At 36.7% G+C, this 13,030-nt stretch overlaps 1 long non-coding RNA gene across 1 annotated transcript; it reads left to right on the forward strand.

The window, feature by feature from the left end:
* Nucleotides 1–8,466: 8,466 nt before the first annotated feature.
* LOC123453646 lies at nt 8,467–10,768 on the forward strand. Its single transcript, XR_006632906.1, has 3 exons — nt 8,467–8,580; nt 10,268–10,428; nt 10,693–10,768. It is a non-coding gene; the product is annotated as an uncharacterized LOC123453646 (long non-coding RNA).
* Nucleotides 10,769–13,030: the final 2,262 nt, after the last annotated feature.

Raw genomic sequence — 13,030 nt, forward strand, 5'->3', positions numbered from 1 at the left:
CATAAGGCACTGGAGGTCTTCAGTATTAGATTAAGACTGAATATTTAGACACACATCAAGAGTTATATTCAAACATTTTTGTCTCCTTCAAAGACTGAGTATTGCTGTCATTCTGAGATGCAGAAGCTTATGCTAATGGTACAACTTGAGGGAGTTTTGTGACTCATGTCACATGACCTTCATAACCAGTAGAAATATGAATATTATTATTTTGAAGGTATAATTTAGAGTTTTTATCTTCACAAAAGCATAGGCATAAGATATTTATTCAATGTTCTAATCACATTTCTCACAGTGCAGGTAAAAAAAAATCTTTTACATGTGCTCAGCCAGGTATGGTGGTGCACATCTTTAATCCCAGCACTTGGGAGGATCACCATGAGTTCGAGGCCACCCTGAGACTACATTGTTGATTTCAGGTCAACCTGGACCAAAATGAGACACTACCACAAAAAAAAAAAAAAGTACTGATAGACTAAGTGAGCTGCTTGGTTTTGCTTGTAGAAGCATTATAAAAGAAATTTTTCTTGCAACTTTTTGAAAAATATATACAAAGGTCATATCATAATCTATATATTTTGATGTAGACATTTACTATATCTATATCTATATCTATATCTATCTATCTATCTATCTATCTATCTATCTATATATATATATATATATACACATACACACAACTAGGATTATCACAGCTGATGATTTCAAGAACTAATAATACCAATTTCAGTCAACTTTTATGACCATTAAATAAGAAACAATCCATCAAACTGTGGAAGAGTAATATAGTAGAATGATATGCAGCTATTCAATATTGTTTTGTAAAATTATTATTAGGGACATGAAGATAAAGTATCACAATACTATATAGATTTTATTTTTAGACTGCAATATCTTTCTAGAATGTGTTTGTGATGTATCGTATGTGGTATAAACACAGTCACACAACATGCACAAATATACAATAGGTAATTGTGAACGTTAGTCCACCACACTGTGCCATAGGACATTAGAAATTATTGGGTTTTTTAAACTTGTTTCCTTAATTGTTTTTCTTCTCCTCCCTTCCCAACTCACAATAATTACTATTCAATATTTAGGTCAGCCTCTTTTTAAGTTGTACATATGTAAAAAGAATATATGATATTTATCTCAGTATATCTTATTTTACTTACCATAATATTCTCCCATTCCATGAATTTTACTGCCAAGATATTTCGTTTGGTTTATGGCTGGGTAAAATTCCATTGTGTGCATATGTGGCACAGTTTCTTTATCCATTCATCTACTAATGAGCATCTAGTGTAGTTTCATGTCTTGGCTATTGTAAATGCAACTATAGTAAACATGGGTGTGCAGGTATTGCTTTGATATGCTGACTTTTATCTCTTTGGAATGTATACTATAAAGGGAGTAACTGAATCATCTAGTAGATCTAAGTTTAGAGTTTTAACAATCTTTAATTCTGTTTTCTATAATAGCTGAACTAATTTACATTCTCAGTATTAAGTTCCCTTCTCTCCATATCCTTGCCAGAATTTGTTATTTTTCATCCTTTTTTAAAGTGCTACTCTGAGTTGAAATGACATATTATTATGGTTTTGTTTTTCTTTCTCTGATAGCTAATGATGCTGAGGACTTTTTCAAATATTTGTGCCCATTTTTATTTCTTCTTTTAAGAAATAACTACTTACATCATTTGTCCATTTTGTTTGGCTGATTTGGTTATTATGCTGTTATTGTTATTATCAATTATTATCATTAACTTTTTTCCTGTATACTCTGGATATTTATCCTTTGTCAGAAAAATAATTTGCATTTTCTCTCATTCTGTAGGTTTTCTCTTTACTCCATTGTCTGATGATGTAACCCCATTTGTGGGCTTTTCCTTCTGTTGTCATTTCTCTGTTGGTTCATAATCAAACAGATCATATCCTATGCTAATGAGACAGTGCCTCTGATTATTCTCTAGTCTTTTTATAGTTGTAGGTCTTTCATTTAGATCTTTGAACTGTTTGGAATTGGTTGTTTTGTGAAGTAAAAGATAAGGCTGAGTCTCATTCTTCAGAAGGTGATCACCCCACTTCCTCAGCATGGCTTATTGAAAAAACTGTTCTTTCTCCCGTATGTATGTTATTTTATTTTTATTGAAAAGGCTGTCCCAACACCTCAGCACTGAAGCAGACCAAAAATGAACCCAACATGGCTCAGGGAAATCTTGCAGAAGAGGGGGCGGAAAGAATGTCAGAGTTGCATGTTGGGTCATGATTTGCAGAGACATTTATCATACTAATAACTGGGGGCTAACTCCACAATGCACGACCCATTTTCATTAACAAGGAGGGTCTAATGGGAGGGGGTAGATCACAGATGAGCCTAAATAATGGTACCAAACTGCCTGTATTCACTGAGATGAAAACTAATAAGTTAAATTAAAAAAAAAAAAAAAAAGGCTGTCCTTTCCCTGGTTCATACTTGGGAAATGCTGTTGAAATCGAGTTCACTGGAGATGTGTGCTTGCTTCTGCATTCTTTGTTCTTTCTGTAGGCATCAGCATTTGCCTCAGTCACTGCATCCCTGCAGCATATCTCGAGACTAAGTACTGTAATGCATCTGGAATTGGTATTTTTTGGTCAAGATTGCTTTATTTGGAGTTTTTTGTGACTTCATATGAATGTTAGGATTGTGAGAAGTCATTTCTTTTGGTAGTATGAACATTTTAACAATATTTTTATCCAATCCATGAACAGGAAAGGTCTTTGCATATATGAGTATGCTAAATTGCATCCATTGGTATTTTGCAATTTTTATTGTAAAGGCATCTCATTTCCTTGATTAAATTTATTTTAAATGATTTTTTATCTGTTGCAGATAAAATTTTGTCCTATGGTATCTGTCTCGGTAAGCATATATTTTGGAATATAAAAAATGCTATTGAGTATCATATGTTGACTTAGTATCCTAACACATTTCTGTATTCATTTGTCAGGCCTAACAGTTTTTGAAAGAATAGATAAGTTCCTTTGCTATATAGAATATCACCTTCAAATGGATAGATTTTGACTGTTTTTCTATTTATATGATTACTTCTTTTTCTTGCCCAATGGTTCTGGCTAAGACGTTTCACAACATTTTGAATGAGTATTTTAAGAGTAGGCATCCTCATATTCCCATAAGAAAATTCTAACTTGATACAATGATGTAATATCATTTAGTATGTTGGCTAGAGTTTTATAATGCTTGGTTTTTTATTATGTTGAGGGGCATTCCTTTTAACCTAATTTTTTTTGGTTTTTCAAGTTAGGATCTCATTCTAGCCCAGGCTGACCTGAAATTCAGTATGGAGTCTCAGGGTGGCCTCAAATTCACGGCAATCCTCATACCTCTGCCTCCCTAGTGCTGGGATTAAAGGCGTGTGCCACCACATCTGGCTGTTCATTGTTTTTAATCATGAGGAGATGTTCATTTTTATCAAATGCTTTTTCTGCATCTGTTGAAATAACCATGATTGTTGTCCTTTCTAATGATGTGCTACATTAATGCTTATTTATTTGTGTATATGGAGACCAACTGGAATGTGGAGCTAGGAGATTCCAGAAGCCAGCTATACCATTATACTTCTACACACAAAATGAAACAGAAAAAATGAAATAACAACACAAGAGAGCCTGCCTCAAGCAGAATGAAGAACAAATTTGTTATCAGACCTCCACATATGTGCTGTGGCATGTCCATATACATACACAGCATACACACACACATACATACACACACAAACATAGTGAAAATATCTAGGAATACAAATCTTTTCATTGGCATAAACTCTTCACTAGAACATACCAAAATAGCTCCTGGCAAATAATAAAAGGTTAAAAGGGACTACTTAATGTCTCTCAAGCACTCTGTACTACATAGCCAAAAGTTCATTGAACTAATAGGCACACTTGGTTTTGAAGATAGAAGTATTATCATTATTACACTACTACAGAAAAGTATTTACTAGTTTTCAATTGCCCAAGGCAAACAATCATCACACTGGCATTCAAAGCTTTTCTAAACTCAGTTACTGGGAAGTTGAGTACTCCAATATAAATTAGCAGTATGATTTAACAATAAGAAAATATCTATTGACATTTGACTTGAGATAAAGGCCTAAAATCCAGAGGCCAGTGTTTGTATCTGTCACAGTTACTTTTTGTTGATGGCCAGAAGCAGCTTATGGGAGGAAAGGGTTTATTTCAGGCTTATAGGTTCCAGGGGAAGTTCCATTATGGTGGAAAAAGCTGACTCACTCCAGCCCACAACACAGCAGAGAGAGAAAAACCAACACTAACAGGCACCAATAGCCAGAGCTCAGTGTCTTTCTACACACCCAGTAGGAATGGACTGAAGATCTGTCCCCAGTGACAATCCCCCCACAATAGGAATAAGAAGTTTAATCTTCATCAAAAATACTTGAGTCTATATGTCCATACATTGAAACTACCACAGCATCTAAAATTTAAAAAACATATTGCTGTAGCTGCAAGACTGACCCAAGCAGCCAGTTATCTTTACACACTCTCTCATCTACCACCATCTCCCACCATCACAAGTACCAAAGTGTGAACAAAACACTATAGTCTGATGAAAACACTGGGTATTTCCCTACCAAGCCATAAGATATTTCTAGGCAAAATGTGCAATGGCTTTTAGAGGCCTATGCTTCAGATCATAAGAATAAACAAAATAATTCCAATAAAGTAAAATGTCGCAATGTCTGACATCCAATAGAAATTCCACAGGCATGTAAAAACAAAACAGTATAATCTCTTATGAGGAAAAAAGTCAGTCAAATGAGACCAAATTAATACTGACAGAAATTAGCATTTGTAGACAATAATAAAATAGTTGTAATTTTATTATATATGATTGAAAAATTAAGTGATGATATGGATTTCCAGAGCACAAATTGGCAATTATAGTGTCTGAAATGAATAACATCTCCAGTGATATTAATTAAATACTAAATCTTAAAAAAGAAAGAATAAACTTGAAAATATAGCAAGAGATACTACCTAAAAGAAACACAAAAAGAAAAGGGGGTCAAATAAATAAATGGAACACATCAGTGAACTAAGGGACATCTTCAAGTGCTTTAATCTCTTGGGAAAATATAAGAGAGAGCAATAAAAGTTTATAACAGTCAACATATTTCTAAATTAATTGAAAAAGTTCTTGACCCTTGGACCTGTAAATATGCAACACTGTTCAAAGAACTCACTGTTTAGGAAGAGAAATAAATATAAAAAAATAAAGGTAATAAAAATTAATATCTAATAGATTTATGCAAGGAAGCAATATTATAAAAGGAAGGTAACAACAAAGCATCATTTTGAAAGATAAATTTAAATTTTAAAGAAAAAGAAATTATGGAGATGAGGAACAAGATATTACAATTGAAAGCATGGCATAAAGTAAAAGGCACTGAGATGCAAAGAAAACTATAGAGTTACAAGGAAGCTCAGACTAATCATTTCTAAAACCTAATTAGCATGAACAATGATAAGAGAAGGATCAGCAATTACATGAGTAACGATAAGACTCTGGTCACAGAATTCTCTGTTAAATTGCTGACTAATATTGAAAACAATAGAAAGCTATGGCAAGGTTATTAATAGGGGAATCGCTTAAGAAAAATAACATTTTAGAAAAACTAGTGTCAGACAAGTCCAGATGAAAGAAAACTAGAAACAAGCTATAGAACAGTCAGAAGAGAAGTCACAAGGCTTGAGCCAAGCCAGACAACCCAGTCACTGAAGAAGGAGCTGTTCACATGTTTGAGGATATATCAAGGTTGATGGCTAATAGCTAAAATCATCACGTATGGGCTACAGGTTACTCCTAAAGAGAAGGTGAGGAATGAATACCTGAAGACTACCTTCTACAATGCACATGCCAGTTTAGAAATACAGAGATGGGCTACAATGGTCCTGCCTGTTTCCTACTGTTTTCTTCTTTTTTTACATATTTTTTATTAATTAGTTTTGTACTCAGTGAATACAGTCAAGCAGGTACCATTGTTAGCCTCCTCCATGTCCTACCCCCTCCTCCGGCCCTTCCTTGTTGAGGTATATGGGTCATGCATTTTGGAGTTAACACACATTTTGGGTAGGAGGAAAAGTCTCTGCATATCATGACCCAACATGTGATTCTGACATTCTTTCCACCCCCACTCTGGCCCTGAGCCATGTTGGGTTCACTTCCCCATTTTCTTCCTGCTTTCTAGATCTTGCTACACCATTTTGTTTGTTCTTGAAAGTCTTCTTGCTCTTTTCATTTTATATATCTCGTTATTATGTAGTTCTCATTTTAACATTTGCATGGAAGGGAGAAACATTTAGGGACACTTCCTATCACATAGTCAATGAAGTTAAATGTATCTGTTTCAGCACCAATTCCTGGTAAAGCATTTTGATTTACCAATGGAAAGTTATGTCAGCCGGGCATGGTGGCGCACGCCTTTAATCCCAGCACTCAGGAGGCAGAGGTAGGAGGATTGCCATGAGTTCAAGGCCACCCTGAGATGACAAAGTTAATTCCAGGTCAGCCTGGACCAGAGTGAGACCCTACCTCAAACCACCCCCCCCAAAAAAAGAAAGAAAGTTATGCCAATTAGGGATGAGGAGATGATTCAGTCAGTAAAGTGATTGTTGCACAAGCATGAAGACCCAAGGTCACATCCCCAGCATTCAAGAAAAATACAAGGTCTGGTAGCATATGCCTACAAACCTAGTTTAGGGGAAGGCTGAGACAGGAGGCTCCTGGAACTTGCTAACACAATCAGTGAGCTCTAGTTCAGTGAGAGACCTGGTCACAAAAAAAATAATGGAGAGCAATAGAAGAATACAGTGTGATATTGATCTGTGGCCTTTACACACCTGCACATACATGTATTCATACAAATTCATACACATGTACTTCCAAAGGTATATGGGCCCATATACACAAATGCATGTATGCCACACACATAAACATTCAAAAAATATGTTTAGGGGTAGAGGAGATGGCTCAGCAGGTAAGAGCCCTTACATGTATGAGGACCTAGGAAACCCTGAGACTGCCCGAATTTGAATCCCCAGGACCCACATAAACAGCTTACATTTGTAACATCTGTCCTGTGGGAATGAAGTAGAGACCAGAGTATCTCTGGGGCTCACAAAAACCACAGCTCCACATTCAGAATATTAAGGAAATATGAGGATGAGTGCTAGAAGAACACTTAATGTCCTCCTGTGGCCTCTCCATGCATGTGACTACATCCACACACACACATGCATACACCACACACACACACACACACACACACACACACACACACACACACACATCACCACCACCACCACCACCTCCCCACCACACATGTTACACATGCACAGACCACAATGTCTATTCCTAGGAAGGTATACTTAGTTTTAAATACATTTTAGTGTTTGAATTTTAGGAGCATAATTATTATGTTTACTATGGGTCAGATCAAGTACAGGATTTTTACTAGTGAAATATTTCATCAACACTTTTTTCTCATTTACTTTTCCATCTTCCTTCATCTGGTTGAAGCAAGAACAGCCTGCTCATTTCCGCTTGGATTTGGTGTTGATGTCCACTTCAAGGCACTTGTCATTTCCTTAGAACAAAGAGCTTCCTAAGCCCAGAGACAGTGGTTAGTGACCACATAGACTAGAAAGGGCAAGAGAAATGTCCAAGTGGACAAGAGACAGCTGGAAGTCATTGTGGAAAGCTGTAGAAATAAAAGTATGAGGGAAAAAAAGAAGTGCATGGCTACTGTTTGATTAGCCAATGTCACAAAATACCCTGGATGTTCTGAGTTGTCATTTCTAGGATAATGGCATTTGAAATCAAGGTACCTTGTCTGCATGAAGTCATTTACTAAAACAAGATGCATCACATCTACATATGAACTAAATGAAAACAGAACAGTCGTCATCAGTAAAGATTAAAATCTTACTAAACTAAAGACAAATGAAGGTTTCATTTGACCTAAGAATGCCTTTGATTTGATATTATGTTGATTTAGTGTTTTGACTTTTGACATCTAATTTGAGAACTCTAGTCCAGACCAAGTGGAAACCATAATATTTTCCCCTTGGTCTAAGAGTTCAGGGATTCATGAAGTTCAACTTCTTCCTAGCATAATTCTCTACTATTTTATGAAACTGCCTCTCCAATTTCTCAGTATCTCCAACAACAACAGAAAAATATTTGCCAAGATACAATAACTTCCTGTCAGATACACCAAAGGAAAATAATGGCACCATGAATATTCATGTATGAGAACATGAGTTTTGTCTCCACAGATATTGTCTAGGCATCTCAGAAACCACACATCCTGTTTTGAACCCTCCTCATTTGCCAACGTGAGTGTTCTGCTGGCATTAGTAGCTTCCATCAGTATGCTAATGGAGCACAACCCAACAACTGGACAAGAAGATGATATCAGAAGAGAAAGGAGACTTCAGGGTTCTGCTGTCACCAAAATGTGCTTCACTGACTCCTGAAGCAAAGACAGGACTTCAATGGGTAGGACAGGGATTTTGTATGGTATTCTCTTTTTTTTTTTTCCATTTTGCTTGTGTATGTGTGTGTATAACATGCTGTGTGTGTGTGTGTGTGTGTGTAGTGTATGAATATGTATGTGTGTGTGTAGTGTATGTATATGTATGTGCATGTTAGTGGATGTATATGCATGTGCATGTGTAGTCTATGTATATGTATGTGTATGTGTAGTATATGTATATGTATGTGTGGTATGTGTATATGTATGTGTCTTTGCATCTCTCTATATGCTCACCTGCAGTGGCCAGTGTGAAACATCTGGTGACCCAGTTTGTTTCTCTTCTGTTTAGTCTTCTTTTTGGCCAGAGTCTCTTTTTACTATTTCCAGAGCTTCTGAGGCTCTGGAAATAGTAAAAAGGACTCCAGGACTCTGTGGATTCTAAGTCTCTGCTTCCCTGGAAAACCAGGGTTTCAGGTGTGCAGGGCCATATCCAGCCATTTTATGTAAGATCTGGAGATCTGAACTCATTCATTTAGTCTCTAGCCCTGCCAGGCCCTCATTCTTGCACAGGAAGCACATCTAACAGCTAATCCATATCTCCAGCCCTACAGGGATCTTTTAAAAAATATTTCATTTTTATTTATTTATTTGAGATAGAGAGAAAGTGGGCAAGCCAGGACCTCCAGCCACTGCAAATGAACTCCAGACACGTGACACCATGTGCATCTGGTTCAAACCTGGGTCCTTGAGTTTTGCAGGCAAGCACTTTAATCTCTAAGCCATATCTCAGGCCTATAGTGTTCTTTTGGTCAAAGCAAAAGTTACAACTGCAAACTTTATTTCCACATTGAAATTTTTAAGGAGAAATATTCTACATTGATCTATATTTTTAACTTCATACTTCCCATAGCAAAACTAAAAATAGAGAAGACAATAGAATTTTTTTAAACAGATCATGGCTTTGGGATTTGGTAATTTTAAAAAAGCTACAAATTAGCCACAGAAAGTCAATCATCAAATATCTATTCACATTATTGTGTAAGAGACATTTTAAAGCAAAACATTTAGATTAATTAAACTGGAAGATAATGAAAAAATGGATTGTCTATCTAACAGTTGCTCTGACTGGAACTGTGTGTCCTGCATGTTTGTGACTCTGAAACAAGTGACATCAAACTGCTTCATTCATAATAAGAATGTTACCTGCATTAAAGTGGAAACTCTCAAAGCCTTTAGAACTTCAAAAGTTTGTTTTTAGTTCTCGTGTTTGGAGTGTATTTGAATGAAAAGATTTAAAAATTGCTACACAACTTTAAGCCTTAAATAATGTAGCCATATGGGATACCCCAAGCTCTTCTCAGGGTAACCTAAATGCTGGTTTTATAGTCAATGGGACTACCAGTGCCTGAGAGATGCAAGTAAATTTGATGAAATATGGATGTTTTCCAGGTGTTAGTGCCACACTCTTTATCATCTTATTAAAGTGTAATCAAAGTATTAGTTACATGTTGTATTCTAAGGGAATATTTGCTATAAGGATTTTATAATACAACCCATTAAAAGACATTATGTAAAACGAGCCCTTTCTATTTGGAGTCGGTAATCCATATCTTATAATATTTGAGGATTTCTGGATTAATATTGGAGTGAGATGTTTTAAATTATCACTTGTTTATAAACATCTGAATTTTTTTCCCTTTTGTCTTTCAGGGTTTGGAAACATCTCATACCACATGGAAGGTGGGAAAATCTTCTGTATCATTTATGCCTTACTGGAGATTCTCCTCTTTGGTTTTCTGCTGGCTGGAGTCAGAGATCAACTAGGAACCATATTTGGAAAAGAAATTTCCAAAGTGGAAGACATGTTTACTGTGAGTACCACAGACTTCTGACCACAACTATGGCTTGTTTAATTGTCAAAATATATACCACCTTTGGGAGATTAGGAATTTAGTCATTGTAGTTTCCATGACAGTTTTATTTGCATTATTAACATGTAACTCACTGTATTTTAATTGCTTGTATACATATTTGAGAAATCTGAAATTTATTGTGAAGAGAAAAAGAATTTAGACATTCCTGGGATCCAATTACATATATATTTACTGTCTTCTTACTCTGTTCTTTAAAAATAGTAATTTTCCCTGCAAGCAACCATTTTCCTATTTTCATAACATGAATGATGTTACTGGAAACATCACCGGATAAGAGGTTAGTAGCAAAATTCTTTTCTTTTATTTTGTTTTATTATAGACATGCTTAGTATGTATATATCATGCATTGGTAACTGTCCTTTTTCTCATTCTTGTCCCCATTCTGTTGGGGCCCTCCTCAGTGGGGTTGCAAGTACTCCCCATGGAGTTGTGGGTTATGCATTTTGGAAGCAACAGTCAGTTGCTGAAGGAGGCAATGCCTCTGGGCATGATGTCCTAACCTGTGGCTCTTAAAATCTTTCCACCTCAATTCCATGATATTCCCTGAGCTATGGTGGATGTGTTTTAAACCTACGTTAGTGATGAGCTCTTAGGAACCTCTGGACCTCTGCTTTGGTAGATGTTGAGTATCCTCATTATCTGTCTCCTTCATCCTGGTGCTGACTGTCAGGCTCACCATGGAAGAGCTGCATTCTTGCCAATCTCCCCACTTCCTTTGTGGTTTCAGCTGGAGCTTAACTAAAGTGTGAGGGGTAGTTTATTTCCTTGGGTCTTGCTTCCTAATGAAAAAGAAAAACAGATTCTCCAACAGAGAGTGAAGTTAGCATAGATTAAATGGTATAAGCATGATTAATTTAGGGAGAATTTGATGGATATAGTCTCTCTTTTACCAAAGACTAGTGAGAACTTGACATTAGAAACCATAAACTTTGTCTCCATAGAATTATGTCCTGGTTCCCAGGTCCAGATATGGGTTCCTTTCCACTGAGCGACTCTCTTAGCCAATCAAAAAGCCACTGGTTACCTACCAAGGCTGTGTGCCATTCTTGCATTTGTATGTACATCTTATCAGGGTGTTTGCTTGTGAGTAGCTTAGACCTTTGGTTGTTTGGACAATTGTTGGCCATGTTCTCCCAGTAGCTCATGTAGCACTTTCCAGTACTGATGGGCTGTCTGGGGTCTGGGTCTCTTCCTGATCCCAGCTAGGTCTCTCCATGCTCTGTGTTGGCAGCATATGGTGTCTTCATCAATAGGGTCTTATCTTTTACCTCAGGTAGGTAATCAAGTGCTTTGACTGAAGCTTGTCTTGATTTGGGGACCTTGTAGGTCTCTCCAGTCACCAGCTCAATGTGGCTAGCAACAGTTTCTGGTAATAGGAGTCATAGGCCAGAGCCAGAGTGTTTTATTTTTAACATTAAACTTCATCCCATGCTCTCCATAGCCCTACTTTTTAAAAAATTTTTAATTTTTATTTATTTGAGAATAAGAGAGACAGAGAGAAAGAGGCAGAGAGAGAGAGAGAGAGAGAGAGAGAGAGGGAATGGGCAAGCCAGGGCTTCCAGCCACTGCAAATGAACTCCAGATGCATGCCCCCCCCCTTGTGCATCTGGCTAACATGGGTCCTGTGGAATCGAGCCTCGAACCGGGGTCCTTAGGCTTCATAGGCAAGCGCTTAACCACTAAGCCATCTCTCCAGCCCACATAGCCCTACTTTTGAGGTGCCCCCCATACTCCTGTTGAGGGTTCAATCTTTTAGTCTATCTTCAAGGATAAAGGTTTCTATGGTACCAGTTCATTCTGGGTTTTGTTTTGTGTTTTTCCCCATATTACCTTTCCTCTTCCCCCAAACCCTACATATCCCTATTGTCTGGGCCTCAAATTGACTATCAGGTATGTCAATAACTCAAGATAATCCAGATTAGGAACTGCAGACAAGTGAGACCATGCGTTTTTTATCTTTCTGTGCTGGTGTGAGTTTACTGAGTACGATCTGTTCCAAGTCTCTAAAAATTTCACTCTGTGATTTTTTTCCTTCTTCTGAGTAAAATTCTATTGTTTAAATGTACCACAAATTCATTGTCTATTCATCTAATTATGGGCACCTGGGTTGATCCCATTTCTTCACTATTATGAATTCAGAAGCTATAGACATGGTTGATCAAATAACATCTCTGTTGGGAAGCATGAAGCATTTGGGGTTATACCCAGTAAGGGAATAATTGGGTCACTTGGTAGCTCTATATTCATCCTTTTCAGGCATTTCCATGTATTTCCATAGTGTTTGTTCAAGTTTCCACTCCCACCAACAGTGAAGGAGTGTTTCTCTTTCTCTATATCCTCACCAACATTTTTTGTTGTTTGTATATTTAGTGATTGCCATGCATAAAAAAGTAAGGTGGAATCTCATAGCTTTTTTTTAATTTGCATTTACCTGATGGTAAGTGATGTTGAACATTTTCTTAAGTGTGTTAGCCATTTCTATTTCTTTCTCTGAAAACTCCATATTCAGTTATCTGCTCCAATTTGAATGGGTTGTTTG

This window comes from Jaculus jaculus, chromosome 12 (assembly GCF_020740685.1).
Source record: "Jaculus jaculus isolate mJacJac1 chromosome 12, mJacJac1.mat.Y.cur, whole genome shotgun sequence".
NCBI lineage: Eukaryota > Metazoa > Chordata > Mammalia > Rodentia > Dipodidae > Jaculus > Jaculus jaculus.